Source organism: Excalfactoria chinensis, chromosome 1, assembly GCF_039878825.1.
Source record: "Excalfactoria chinensis isolate bCotChi1 chromosome 1, bCotChi1.hap2, whole genome shotgun sequence".
Classification (NCBI taxonomy): domain Eukaryota; kingdom Metazoa; phylum Chordata; class Aves; order Galliformes; family Phasianidae; genus Excalfactoria; species Excalfactoria chinensis.
Window position 1 is genome coordinate 141,497,288 of NC_092825.1, and position 14,754 is coordinate 141,512,041.

Genomic DNA, 14,754 nt, shown 5'->3' on the forward strand with positions numbered 1-14,754 from the left:
AAACTCCTTTTTACCTGTCAGCTCCCTATAAACAGCAAAATATGTCACATGGGGAAGGGAGTTTTTGCTATGGTTGTGGGGTTCTTACAAGCTACCTGTAAGACCACTGTGGTAAAAGCTGTTGATGTATGAATTTTCTCATCCCTAGATTGATGAACTTGGCAGAATATTTCAGAAAGTTACATCTAACTAACATAGGAGGAAGAAATCAGGAGAGATATTTGACAGGCATGTTTTTCTGCAGCAGCCAAAGGAAAACAAATGAGCATAGAAGAGGCCATGATGTTCAAGGAGGAAAACAAACAAACACGCACACACACACACACACACACACACACACACAAAAAAAAAAAAAAAAAAAGAAAGAAATCTAACTAGCGATAAATGTCCCTCATGGTATTATTGTTTGTTTTTTTTTTTTTTTTTTTTTTTTTTTATCAATCTGGGTTACATTGATTGTGCAGTGTTTCTTTTTGTACGTGCACAAAGTAATGACTTTGTAGACACGACTATGTTGTTGCTCTGTTAAGAGATTTACCATTCTCCTAGGGAAGTAGGAGGCTTTAGGGGCATAAATCTCCTTACTGTAGCTGAAAGAAGGCTGAAATGAGCAGAAACTAAGCATCTACTTGGCTTGTAAGCCAGGATGCCTAAAGTTTTCATATATGTGGTGAGTTTGCATCAATGGAAAGCTAAACAACTACACTGCTCTCTCACTACCCCTCCTCAGAAGGACAGAAGGAGAAAACACGATGAGAAAAGCTTGTGGATGGGTTAAAAGCAGGGAGATCACTGACGTAATTGCCATCATGGGAAAAGCAGATTCAGTGTAAGGGATATTAATGTAATTTATTACCTATTACTAATAGACTAGAGCAATGAGAACTAAAGGTAAAATCACCTTTCTCTAATTCACCCTCTTTTACCTATAGAAGAAAGAAGCCATAACTCTGAATGTCCCCATCTTTTTTGTTTCTCTCTCTTCTCCTCATGTCATAGTTTTGTGGTGTTGCTGTCAGTATTCCACATCATAACATCATGTGCAGTATGGATCATTCATGCTCCAGTTCCGTAGAATGGTAGCGTCCTGAGTACTCAGCTCTTGGAGAACTTCATATCCCAGAGGATGTCGCGGCCAGAGATAAGTCACGGGAGGAGGACATATATAATCTCACTCCCAGGATGGAGCTCTTTCTCTCTCTCTCGGACTCTCAGGGAGTGGGAAGTGTTCCAGCCGTGTCGCCTAGACTTCACAGTAGGCCTCTTGGTTTTTGTGGACTCTCTCTCTCTCTGTTTTGTTCGATTTCTTAGCCTCAATCATATTATAGTATATTGTGTTATCTTGTATTCCGATATCATATTTAGTAAAATAAGTTTTCCTCCTTAGATCGTTGCCACTGTTTTATTTTCCCTTCCTTTCCAGGGCCCCGGGGGGGGGGGGGGGGGGGGGGGGGAAGGAAGGAGGCCCTATGGGGCGGCTGCCCTGTCACAGGCACAGGTAAATCTAGGTAACCCCTAAACACCTCAGCTTTTCAGTATGATGTTTTATGGTAAGGGTTGTTCATAGAATTATAGAATATTCCAAGTTGGAAGGGACCCCTAAGGATCTTTGAGTTCAACTCCTGGTTCCACAAAAGATCAGACAAAAGCTGAATCTCCAGATGTCCTTTCCAAGCCCTGCAGTTCTGTGGTTCTACCCAAGTAGGGTTATGTAAAGCCATTTACCCAGGTCCACTGAGGCAGCTTTTTTATATATACATAGGGGGAGTCTCCATAACATCTCTTGCAGTCTCTGATAGTTTTATCCTTCAATGAAGGATAAAATGCTTGAAATACAGAATAGTAATAAAATTTAACTTTTTTTTTTCTTTTTCCTCCCAAGTTCTTGGATTTTCTACAGAATTCTTATTTTATTTTATTTTTATTTTGTTTTATTTACCTCTTAAAAATCATTTTGTCTCCACTCATGGATACTGCAAACTCTTTACAGGAAAAGTTAAATGAAAATTAGTAATTACATAAATGAAAATTCACCAAGTGAATCATCAGCAGAATTAGAAAATACAGTCTTTTAATAGTTTAGAGGATTTCAATTAATTTTGAATATCATATACTAGACATACTAAAAATCCAGAGTTATCTCACTGTTAATGATAATACTAAAAATGTGTGTGTGTATGTGTGGGGAGGGAGGTGGGAAGGGGAATTGTCTATTTATCCAAAGAATGTGCAAAAGTGTAAATTATTTAAGGACATGACAGAATATGCTACTGATAAGACACTAAAGTAGTAGAAGACATTATAGGTGATTAGAAAACATCTTAACTTCTCTTTGGAGGCATAAAGTTAATTACATGTGGTGCAATATATGAAGGGTATTACAAACAAAGGGTAGCATGTATTAGTCAGATCAGGAATCCTGTAACCTCTGATTTCTTCAGCAAATGAGGAAAGGAGGAGAGTCAATGTGGTCAGAAAGTGTGGATAAAAATGAGTCTGTGACCTCTGAGTGATTAAAGATCCTGAGAGAGGGGCTGTCCCCATGGACTCTGCCACTATTTGAATAAAGAAAGATAAAGATTCCTCTAACTCTTTCTGGGATAAAGACAATTAAGCAAGCTTATTAGAACAGAATTTTCCCAGCAGCTTTATTTAACTTATTGTTCTGTTCCATTTTACTAGGCCAGAACTAATATGGAGTACTAGGAAATAATTTCTGTATTGGGTGATATTAATGGTATTTTTTGGTAATCTAAACTTTCTGAAGATCCCCAGAAATACTGCTCTTAACTAGAAATACAGTGCTATGCTTAGACTGGAGGATTGCTTTTGACAGAAGCTAAGCATTTGTTAATTATATGTTCTTCATATCTTGCCTATGGAATTTCGAAAGATTATGTGTATGGTCATAGAGGACATAAATAATGGTTTTAAATGTGGCTTCTCTAGCTACTTCACCTAATCTACTGACACTAATTTAAAAAAAAAAAAAAAAAGAAAAGAAAAGACAACAACAAAAAAGGAAAAAAAAAAATGAAAACAAACAAACCACCATATTTACATCTCTTCTTCACTACATGGATGGTTTCTGTCTTTCAGCCTCCTTTTTAGCCTCCTTTTTTAACTTGTGTATGTGACAGGATCTTTTGATACTGTTAGGATTTTTGTCATTTGCAGTACAGACTTAACAAAAATAATTAAAGCATGACAAAGCCTCTTTAGATCCAAACAGATTATCATGACTACAGTTTTATCTAATTGGAATACTGGCAATATTGCTACAACACTTAATTTTACATGCTGTGCTAAATGAGTATTAAATCTAAATTATTCTGATTCCGGCTGAATGTAGGAAACCCTGACTGCAAAACTAATGATAGCAGTGCCTGTTTGGGGAGAAAGACTCAAGTATTAAACTGCAGTCTTATGTATTTAAATCTGTTGATGTATATATATGTATATTTGTTCTTCTGTCTTAGAACACACCAGGTAGTGGTGAGGGTTGTTTAGTAGGGCATAATTTGAAGTGTGACTTCTTTCAGACTAATATCCACCTGGTGAATCTCACAAAGGAAGAAGAATAATCCTTGATTTTTATTTACATATGTATATGTTTTTCACACATTTCAAGGGAATGTGGAAATATGTCTCTTGATTTCTAAAAGTTTCCTGCTTTAACTTTCTCTCTTTAAGTCATATTTTGGACAAAGTCTATTAAGTTAAGAGAAGCTAGGCAAGTAGGTTTTACAGAATTTGAGAGCACAAAATAATCATTTATTAATAAAAGCATATGGGACATTCCTTTGTTTAACAAACTACTAAATAGATCAATAGTATGTTCAGCACTCAGTAGAGTAGAAAAGAATGTGCTTTGTCTCATTTGGGGCTGGGATAGCCTGAAATTGTGCTGAACTGTTGTTTTCTCATTATCTCCCATTTTTGAGAGGGGAGGGCTGAGTACAGTCTAGATGTCTGTATTGTTCCTTTTGAATCTTCAAGCTGCTAATTGTTCACATCTCAGTAATTTTACATTTGTCTGTGGTTTTACTTCTCTTATCTTTCACAGTTTTAAATCACATTTAATTTTTCATATAATAGCAAAAAATTATCACTGAGACTGACTCAAGGTCACACAGATTCTTTGAACTAAAATAGACCTTGTATCATAGATAACTGAACAGAACTGAGGACAGGACTACTTCAGACTGAATTGAGTTAGGTCCTCAGATGAATAGTAGTCCTAACTATCCAAACTATTGCTATACTTCAATTGCCCAAACACTGGTGTCAAATGCTCTGTGAGATGTCCTAGCACATTCACTGGATTTCTAGCAATCAGTAAGCATGAATGTACATCTCCTGTATATTATATGACACACCTGACTGCTCTCTGTAGATTATTGGAACTTTTATGGCCTCTAAAATATTTTTCTTTATGCAGATGTTGAATACTTCAGTCATATGTGGATGCCCATACTTAGACTCTTAAATTGATGTGCCTAGATTTGCAACTGAATTGCTTCCTTAATTTTTTTTCACATACTCTCTTACACTCTAGATGGATACAATTCTTAGTCACGGCATTACTGAATAAAACGTAAACTTAAATAATGCCAGGATTTTCTTTTTTATTTTATTTTATTTTATTTTTTTTCTTGTGTAATATATATTATGCATTACTACCAGAAATCTAAGTTCTTTGCCTTCTCTGGCAGGAACTTAAAATGTATCTTAAAACTTTGGCTTTGCATTTCAATAGTTGCAAGGTATTGATTTAATGAAATATGAGGTATCTTTTAATAATGACATTATTCTACAACCAATTGCCAGTGGAAATTTGTATGTTAATTGCTTAAAAATAAAATAAAATAAAAATAAAAAAAAAAAATAATTGCAATGACCTCAAATATTTAAAGTAGATTCATAAGTGCTGGTTAAAGGTTTTTAAGTATCACTTAATGCACACTGTAGTTTCCTAAGTTATATAGGGTTTATATTGGTGACAGCTTTACAGGCTGCCTATTTAGTGGCAATCTGTGTGCAGCAATGATTTTATTATTGTTGTGTTTTGTTTTGTTTTGTTTTTAATAAATCTAGTTTCTTCATTAATTGATGCAACATAAATCTTTTAAATTTTTCTTCATATGATTCTAACAAATGGCTTTTTAAGTACCTTTGTACTTTCTCTAATACAAATTTAAACAAATTACCATGTTTACTACTGAAAGAACACTTGAGTTTGAGAATGTTTACTCTTTAGATAGGAGGAAATAATTTGCAACTGAAGTTATGCAACTTTCAGCAATTTGAAATTGCTAACACCTCTTCAGATTTATACAGTAGTGCAAATTGTCAAGATCCACGAGTAGCTTCATAGGATACCATGAACAGTATGACCTCATAGTTTTGACTTTTTTTTTTTTGTTGTTGTTGTTGTTGTTTGGTTGGTTGGTTTGGTTTGGTTTTCCTTTAGCAAAAACATTACTCATTACTCACATTAAACCTAGGTGGATGCTGTTCAGCATAGTTTCAGTTCAGTTTATTCCAAAAGAGCAGATTCGATCTCACGTGTTTTTAGGTCTGTTTACTCAAACTGTGCATCAGGGATTAAATTCTGAAATATTTTTTTAACAAGTCAAAAGTCTTATTTAAACTTTATAAAAATCACTGTTAATTTGCTCATACTGTGAGTGGATGTCACATCCTTCTTATATTTTTGAATTCTGAAAGTATGCAACAGTGTGTCACTTTCTGTAATCAGGCTAGTTAAGTACTGAAGCTGAGGTATAACACTACAGTGAATATTTTCAGTCTTCAAAACCACCCTGTTCCTGTTACTTTCCACGAGAAGTGCAGGAGCTGCAAAAACGTATCTTTAGTCCACTCAGTACTGCAGTAAGAAATGACTACTGCAGCATTTTACAGCTAGTAATGGTGTCAGAAGCAAAGACAGTACGTAAGAAAACACAGAAGAAAATAACAATCTCCATGAGTATAACATTGAAGAAAAATGGGAAAGAAAAAGTAAATATCTCTACAGTTACAGCAGAGGCATATACATAACAAAAGAAAATACAAATATATGAATAAAAAATAGTAAATGAATCATAAAATAGTTTCACTGTATGATACATATATGTAGAAATAAATGCACCTTGAAATAATCTTGAAAGTTAGAAAAAAGACTGGAGTAATGTCAGTTAGTAAAACTTTAGACTAAGGAGAAGACTAGGGAGGGTCTTGTTCTAAAACTATTCAATCTTAAGGTAGAGAAATAAAAAGTGAAAAATAGTTCAAACAGTATTCATACACGTTCCACCATTCTGGATATCAATTCCCTTGGTTGTGGAGAAGAAAGGAGAGAGCAAGGGAGGGGCAAGAGAAAGGAGCGGAGAGACAGAGGATAGAAGAGGAGGAAAAGGCAAGAGAAAGGCCAGAAGTTTAAAGCTTTTACCCTGAGGGGAGCTTCTTAAGCACATTTTTCTGATTCTGAAGCAATAGCAGTAGTACAGTCCCTGTTGCCCTCCAGCCCCCCCAGAAGCTTTTTCACAATTTGACTTTTGCTGCTACTTTATGCAAAGAGTTGCATCTCGCATTAGAATTCATAACTGATTATGGAAAACTGGTTCATTTGTCATATTGTGCCTATCTCTGACAACCTTTATGGGCCTCTCTAGCCTTTTACATAAATATAAAGATGTGAAGTTGCTCTGTAAATGTATAAATACAAAGACTAAAGGAATACAGTAATAGGTAACATGAGGAAATGTGTTTCTACCTATTAGGTTAATAAATATACAAAATTATCTACAAAACCACTCTTGTCATCTTATCTTTCAAGAAGCCTGTGCTTATGAATTCCACCCTAAGCAGCTCTGTTGCAGAATAACGTGTATCTTCAGATGCATGAAAATAAAAGAAATATCAGAGAGCTTGGTGACTGCTATTAAAGAGGATTAGTCAAATTATTTCATGTGATCTACTGAATATGTTAATAATCAAATCTACACAAAAGGAAAATGTAACTGAAGCTGGATGCAAGAGCAAGGTTATGTTCTTTCCTAAATGTTGAGTGTTATTTTTGTCATGTTAGTGCCCTAAATAATGGTCTCAACAATTCCAGTGTAAATAAATTCCCAATAAAATTGAATAATTCAATACATATTCAAAAAAATATAAATGTCTAGAACATATTATTCTGAATGAAGGTAATGAAGGTATACATATTTGAGTTTCTGAATAGATTGTGAAGTATTTGGATCACATTTCTCAAATTTGCTTGTATAAGATCTGTAAGGGGACGACAAAAAAAAAAAAAAAAAAAAAAAAAAAAAAAAGGAGCTAAGCTTATGCTCATAGCAAATAAATGAGTAAGCCCTTACAATTTCTGTTATTTAAAAATTTGTAAAGGATGGAATAGAAGTAGGTTGTTTTGGAGTAGTGTTGTGCAATAATAAATCTGCTTCTAGCAAGAAAGTAATCTAGCAAGCAGAAGCCCTGTAATTTATGGAAGTGTGATTCTTGTGCTTATGCATTATAATGAAATCATTATTCTTATTTCTGACAAGCAGAATTAATTATCAAGAACCATATAAACTGGCTCCAATTAGAAGAGAAATGTCATGCAAAAAAAAGCTCATTTTTAGAAAAAAAAAGAAAAGCCTATTAAAAACAAACAAGCGGAAAAAAAAAATCACAAATACAGACTTAGAAGAGAGTATCTACAGATATTAAACATAAATAAAATAGAATAAAATTTGTCTTATATAGGGTATAAAACGTGTTTTTTTCACTATTTTCTGAAACCAAAATTAATAATAACAAATATTATATTGATGAATACATTGCTGCTAATTAAATGTGACATAAATTTGCTTTGCATTATTACCACAGATGCAAAAAAATTGAAGTCAACTGGACACAAGTTAGAGAGAAACTTGTCATTCTTGTTATAGTCTTCTCTCTCTTTCTCTTTAGAAGGAATGGTTTTGTAATGTTTGAAGCATGGTAAAGAATAATGAAAATTAAATTATAATTTTTTACACATAAACATACCATGTGAATTCATAGTATCATCATAGTATCATAGTATCATGCAAGTTGGAAGGGACCTTAGAGATCATCGAGTCCAACTCTCAGGTTTCGAGCCCTCTGTGTAGCGAAGCGGCACTTCTACCCCCTGCACCACAAGGGGGATTCGAACGCGGGCCCTTCGGTGCCGCAAGCAGCACTTTATACCACTGAGCCACCAGGGGCACACTACGCCACCGGGGGCACACGATTCACAGCATCCTCCAGCCTGAACCTACTAGAGAACTGAAATTCTACAAATATCTTTTTTTCTTTCTGAGAAACAAGATCCACTTCTGTTCAAAATTAACCTGGTAAACATTCTTAATTCAACTATTTATATAATTTTCAGAAATGTGTATGTATGTGTGCCGAAAATTTACGGAGTAGCATGCCATCCTCATTCAACTCTTTTGTGATCAAATACCCAGAACTTTCAAAATTCACCTTTTTTTCACACTAAAGAAATATATTCTTACTAAATGGGCCTTTATTACAATTTTATCACTTCATTATAATCACATCAAAGGAGAAAGAAGTATATAGGAATTTGTGACCATTTCTTTAAAGCAAAGTAGATCATAGAGTCATATCATAGAATCATAGAATGTCCTGGGTTGAAAAGGACCATAATGATCATCCAGCTTCAACCCCCCTGCTATATGCAGGGTTGTTAACCACTAGACCAGGCTGCCCAGAGCCACATTCAGCCTGGTCTTGAATGCCTCCAGGGATGGGGCATCCACAACCTGTCTGGGCAACCTGTTCCAGTGTGTCACCACCCACTGAAAGAAAAACTTCCTCCTAATATCTAACCTAAACCTCTACTGTCTTAGTTTAAATCAATTCCCCCTTGTCCTATCACTCTAATTAACAGTCATTACCTCTTCTGTTTATATGTCCCCTTCAAGTATTGGAAGGCCATAATGAGATCTCTCTGGAGCCTTCTTTTCTGCAAGTTAAACAAGCCCAGCACCCTCAACCTTTCTTCATAGGAGAGCTGCACAAGCCCTCTGATCATCTTAGTGACCCTCTTTTGGACCCATTCAAAGAGCTCTGCATCTTTCTTTTACTGGGGATCGATGTGATAATCCTGTTTGTATATCAGAATACATACATAACAAAAACTGCATGGACCCATTTCTCTGCCCATAGAGGCTGCAGCAGTAGTCAGAAATATCAAACTGGGTTAGAAACCTTTCAGTCAAGTAGGTAAGGACTAAGGTCATTAAAAATATATGAAATGTATATTGTTTCTGGAGTGGGCACATATGAGATTAAACTTTTCTGTGAAGCATTAGACAGTGTAGGCATGTTGAGTGTATTTCGTCTAATCATGTATAGGTATCTACAGCATAAGCACAGAAAACAACAACTACATCCCTCATCAAATTTCACTTTTGAAGTGGATTTTTGTTTGTTTGTTTGTTTGTTTGTTTTGTTTTTCTTCCCTTCCACTATGGTACTGAGCTCAAATGCATCAGGTGACCCAATGTATCTCAAACTAAAAATCACAGTGCCAGGCTAAATTTCTGAATTTAGAGTTCTGACACAGATTCTTTCTATAATCTTGGGGATGCTATCTAGTTAACAGTATACAGTCCCGAGCTCAGTAATGAATACTGTCTTCCCTTTCTCTCTATTTTTTTACATTTTTAAATTATTAAATACTATTTTTGATCTGTATTACTAATAAAAGTGAAGGATATTTTAATTTAAACATCCATTGGCTGTATAATTATTTAAATGGCCTAATAAATTCTATAAATTCATATGAGTTTTAGGAGAAGTCACACTGATTAAAATACACTGGTACAGTTAGGATAGCAAATGTGTAAACTTTCATACATATACAACACTTTTCATCATAAGCTCTTGAGGGAAAACATACTTACATTATACTGTTGTGGTTTAACCCAATAGGCAGCTAAGCACTAGGCAGCTGGTCCCTCATTCCTGCTGGAGAGAGAGAATCAGAAAGCTAAGTGCAAGTACTAATTAGTTAAGATAAAGGCAGTTCACTGGACAAAGCAAAAGCCATGTTCAGTCCAAGGAAACAAGAAGTTCATTTACTATTTACCATTAGTAGGCAGCTGTCTAGCCACTTCCAAGAAAGGTTCTAACATACTAATGGATTCTTTGGAAGACGAATGTTATCATCCTGAATGTGCTCCCTTTCCCCCCCCCGAGCTTTATTGTTCAGCATGGCATCATATATTATGAGATAACCCCTTGGCTAGTATAGAACATCTGCCCTGTTTCTCCTTCCTCTCATCTTTTTGTGCACCCCACACTTTTTTGCTGGTGGGGAAACATGAGAAATATAAAAGTCTTTGAGTCTGCTCAGCAAGCAGCAACAGAAGCTTCAGTGTGTTACAACACTGTTTTCATGACAAATCCAAAACATAGCATCTATGAAGAAAGTGAACTTCATCCTAACCAAAAACAGAACAATATATTTAGGACGACACTAATTTCAAATGAAGACAGTTTCTTCTTTAGAACCCCAGCAGACACACACAGTTTTGCTTTTGGAACAAGTTTGCTCTAGGGTATGGCTTCAATAAGATCAGCAAGATCTGCAGATAATATTCATATACAAAGTCTGCAGAAATTCTAATTTCCTAAAGCAAGGATAAAATCAAAGGTAGGCAAGTGTTTTGTTGTTGTTGTTGTTGCTGTTGTTTGTTTGTTTTTAATCTCCTCCTCAGCCCCAAGAATTAATTTCCTTTGTACCAGCACATAAAGAAAAACTTATTTCTTCATTGTTTTTAAACTTGTTCTCCAGGTACCATCCTAAACTGACCTGTAGCAATTATCTTTGATCATATCCTTTGCTGGAATCCTCATGCTTCATAAAATAATTTACTTCAGTCTAGTCTTACTGTGTCTGTCACATCATCTCACAGTTTTTGCTGGCTTAGTCTGTTTAAGCCAAGTTTTTGAAGAGATTTAATTGTCTTGTTTATTAAATCCTTTCCTAATTGCCTGTAACTGTTTCTCAGGTGGGTCAGATTTACTCCATAGCATTCTTTAGCCTTTGCATTCCAACTGCTCTACTGCACCTACAAGTGTATTATCTAGGCAGACTTTTGAAGACAGCATGCTTTGAATTGACAACGTCACAAGGAGTGTATTCTGTTACAGAATTTACAGAGTGAGAGGATTTCCTTTGACATTCTCCTCTGGTCACTGACAATTACCCATGTTCTGATTATGAGCACTAACTCATTAAGCCATGATAACCTGAAGGTATGTCTTTGCCCTCAGGTTTTATACATCATTTCTTCCAGGTTCTGCTACCACATAAATTCTTCTCTCCTTCCCTCCTCCCCATCTCTCTGCAATTTCTCATACAGCTTACAGATTAATGCTATAACCTGTGTGTTTGCTTTTAGAGAAATCCCCAGAGTCACACAGCTAAGTTTCTACTCAAACTGTCTTAATTCAGGCTTAGTTCCACAATCTACTCTTACCTGCTTACGTAAGAAAAAATAGTGGAATCTTATGATTTTAAAAGAAGAAAAGTGTTAGAACACTCCCCAATTAAATAAAAAGACAAACAATAGATTATATATATACATATGTATATATACAATATTATTTATATATTATATAAAATAATTGTTCTCTTAACAAAATTGTATTTCATTTAAAATATATTCAGATAATAGTGTACTTTTAAAAATTATTTTTAATTATTAGTAGTATTATTTACTGTTACATGATAATAAGATGTAAATTTAGAAATTTAACTTGATTTTTAAACTTCATTTGGAAAAGCTTTCCTCAAAATATAAGGGATGTGGGAAAGTTCACAAATTACAGCATGAGACAGGTGAGAAAAAAAAAAAGCACACCAAATTGATGTTGTGTTGTCATATGAAATGGTTTAGTAAAGATTACGTCAGCTCTTAGTTCATTTGAGAAAATTACAAAGAATTTAAATCTGTCTGAGAAATGCTTCAGTTTGTGGAGTTTGCTACCTACAGCATGTGCTTAACCTAGTAAACATATGTTATGTAACTTGCCTTTGTACCCAGTCTCTTCTAGCCTCAAACAATGGCCCTAGTCCTTTCCCACTAAAATTGTGGAGGATCATTATTTAAGCACTGGAAGTCCCTAGACAGCAGCTGAGACTACATCTGTTACACATATGCTCAAGTAGAAGGAAAGAACATTGCACAACCGTAAAAAATATCTATCCATTTACAAAGAGGAAACTATCACATACTGGGCTTGACAGAGTGAGTATTCTAAAAGCAAGAACTTCCCCTTTTCAAATCACTATAGAATGTCTTAGATCATGATAGCGTATGAAATACAGTATTTGGTATGTAATAAACTTATCAGAATGCTTCCTATATGGGCTCAGTGCCGAAAAGGCATAAATTCTTCAAAACTGCAAAAGAACCAGTTTGCAAAGGGAAGACATTTAAGTGAAAAAGACAATTGAGATTAGGCTCCTGAAAGATTAGGTCAGGTATCCACCATGTGACATTAAGTGCCATTCATGTGGAATTTACAGTTACCATTAGGAGAGCAAATATGGGAAAACTTGTTATCTTCAGTTTCTAACCTACAGCTTCTATAACAAGGCTCCTGCAACAAGGAAAGGAAGAAGCAGGTATTTAATACTACTCTTTTTAAAAAAAGAAGGATTAGGATCCTTCAGCTGCTGAAACACCTTCTTTTTGTACCAAACTTGCCAGCATGTGGCATTCCGGCTTCTCTGAATGCTGATTTGATTTCCTGTATTCAGTATATGGTTATATCTGGCTATTGATACCAACACTGCAAATTCATATTTCAGTATTGACATTATAAGTTTTACAGTGCTAAGCATAACAATACTCTCTGTTGAATAAATGACTGAATCACAGTTGAAAACAAGATTTGAAATGAGAAACAAATAAGTTATTAAGTACCTAAAGAAGGGCTATGGCATTGAAATCACACTGGCCATGGTTAAGTAATACCTGTCCTTGATATTACTTATGTAATTTTTTTTTATTTTTTTCTTTTTAATTTAATATTACTCTTTTTTCTTGTTTATTTTACTTATGTAAAATGCATAACATTTGTCTCTGGCCAGAATGTTTTCTGTGATTTCTATATGTTAGTGTTCATCTGTATGTGTTTAGATCTTGTCCAGACAGACACTTAGAATCTCCTTCATATAAGGTTCTATTTGGGAGACAAATTCTGTCATCACAATTCACAAATACCAGGAAGAATGTGGGTGGTACTTTTGCATTGCTTGTTTCATAATAGTAGCACGTCTGAAAATAGTGACCTAACCGTCACTTTTTCCTCCTCACATAAATCTGACACTTAATTTTTCTAGGAAACAGAAAAGGCACATTGAGAACTCAAAAGGATTTTTAGTGTGAGTACCTTACTTGCTATAGGGAGTGTTCAGCTACTAGTTATACTAGTTACTATTTATACTAATACAAAAAAAAAGAAAAAAAGAACAACTGCTGTTAGTCACAGAAGAAGTGTAAGAATAATTACATATTTTTCCCCTTTCAAAGTACTTTGAAAGGATTATAATGTTTTAAGTGACAGATTATTATTACTATTGCTATACTGTACTATTACAGGTGTTATTATTAAAACCTTTACATGTACACAGTTTTCTAAATATGCATTATTTTTGTCTAAAGAATTTTTGTATGATCCAACTGCATAACATCATTATGAAGAAAGATTTTATAGTGTTTAGGATTGTCTTTGTTAATGAGAACTCTCATTACCTTTTCAAAGCTCAAATGAGTTACTTCATGACACCTACCCTTCCTACTTAACATTTAGCAAAAAAGCTCACTACCAAGCATTATAAGTTACTATAAGGTTAATTTGCTAAACCTGTCTATACTTCGTATTCCCAGTGGAGGCAGAGTCCAGTGTATAACCACATTAAATTATAAAGCTATTACTTCTCATTCTTCATGAGATGAGAATCAAACCTCCTAAATTCCAGTAAGCTTTCAGAATATGAAGCATGTAGATGATGTCGAAACATAGAACACTGTGGAACACTAGGGTGTTCTCAGAATGTTCTTAGATAAAATTTAGGACATTGTTTTCAGTGTTCACCTATAGAATAATTTAGGTTTAGGGTGGCAATTTTTCTTCCCTACAAAGAATGACAATTTATGTCATTAGCATAGAAAGTCAGAAAACTAATCTCAGTTTTTCAATTCTTATGAAGATCTTCAGAATTAAACTGAAATATCAGTAGGAAGCCTACAGAAATTCTTACGAACAACTTTTTAAAACTCAAACTGAAGAAAAGCTTTGTATTAAACTGAGCTGTTTTTCCTTAACTGTTTGCTTTTAGATTTTTTGCTATGAGATTAAAAAATACTGTATGTTAGTAGTCATGCTGTCCACTGGTGTTACTGGATAATCTTTCTACATGTAATGCCAATACAAACAGTGTTGAGAGCATGTAGAGCAATTGAGCCAGAGACATCTGTAAAGAGCAGGCAATCTATTTTTGGAAACTTACTGCTACTTATCTACTCAGCAACAGCATGCCTACTCTGCTAAGTAAAAGAAGTCCATGCAACGTGATGATGTCTGATTATCTACACGGTGTAATTGTCAGGGCACTTTCTAGATGCCTTGTGAGCAACATATAAGTGACAATCTCCTAGAAAGCTTAAGGAGTCTTAA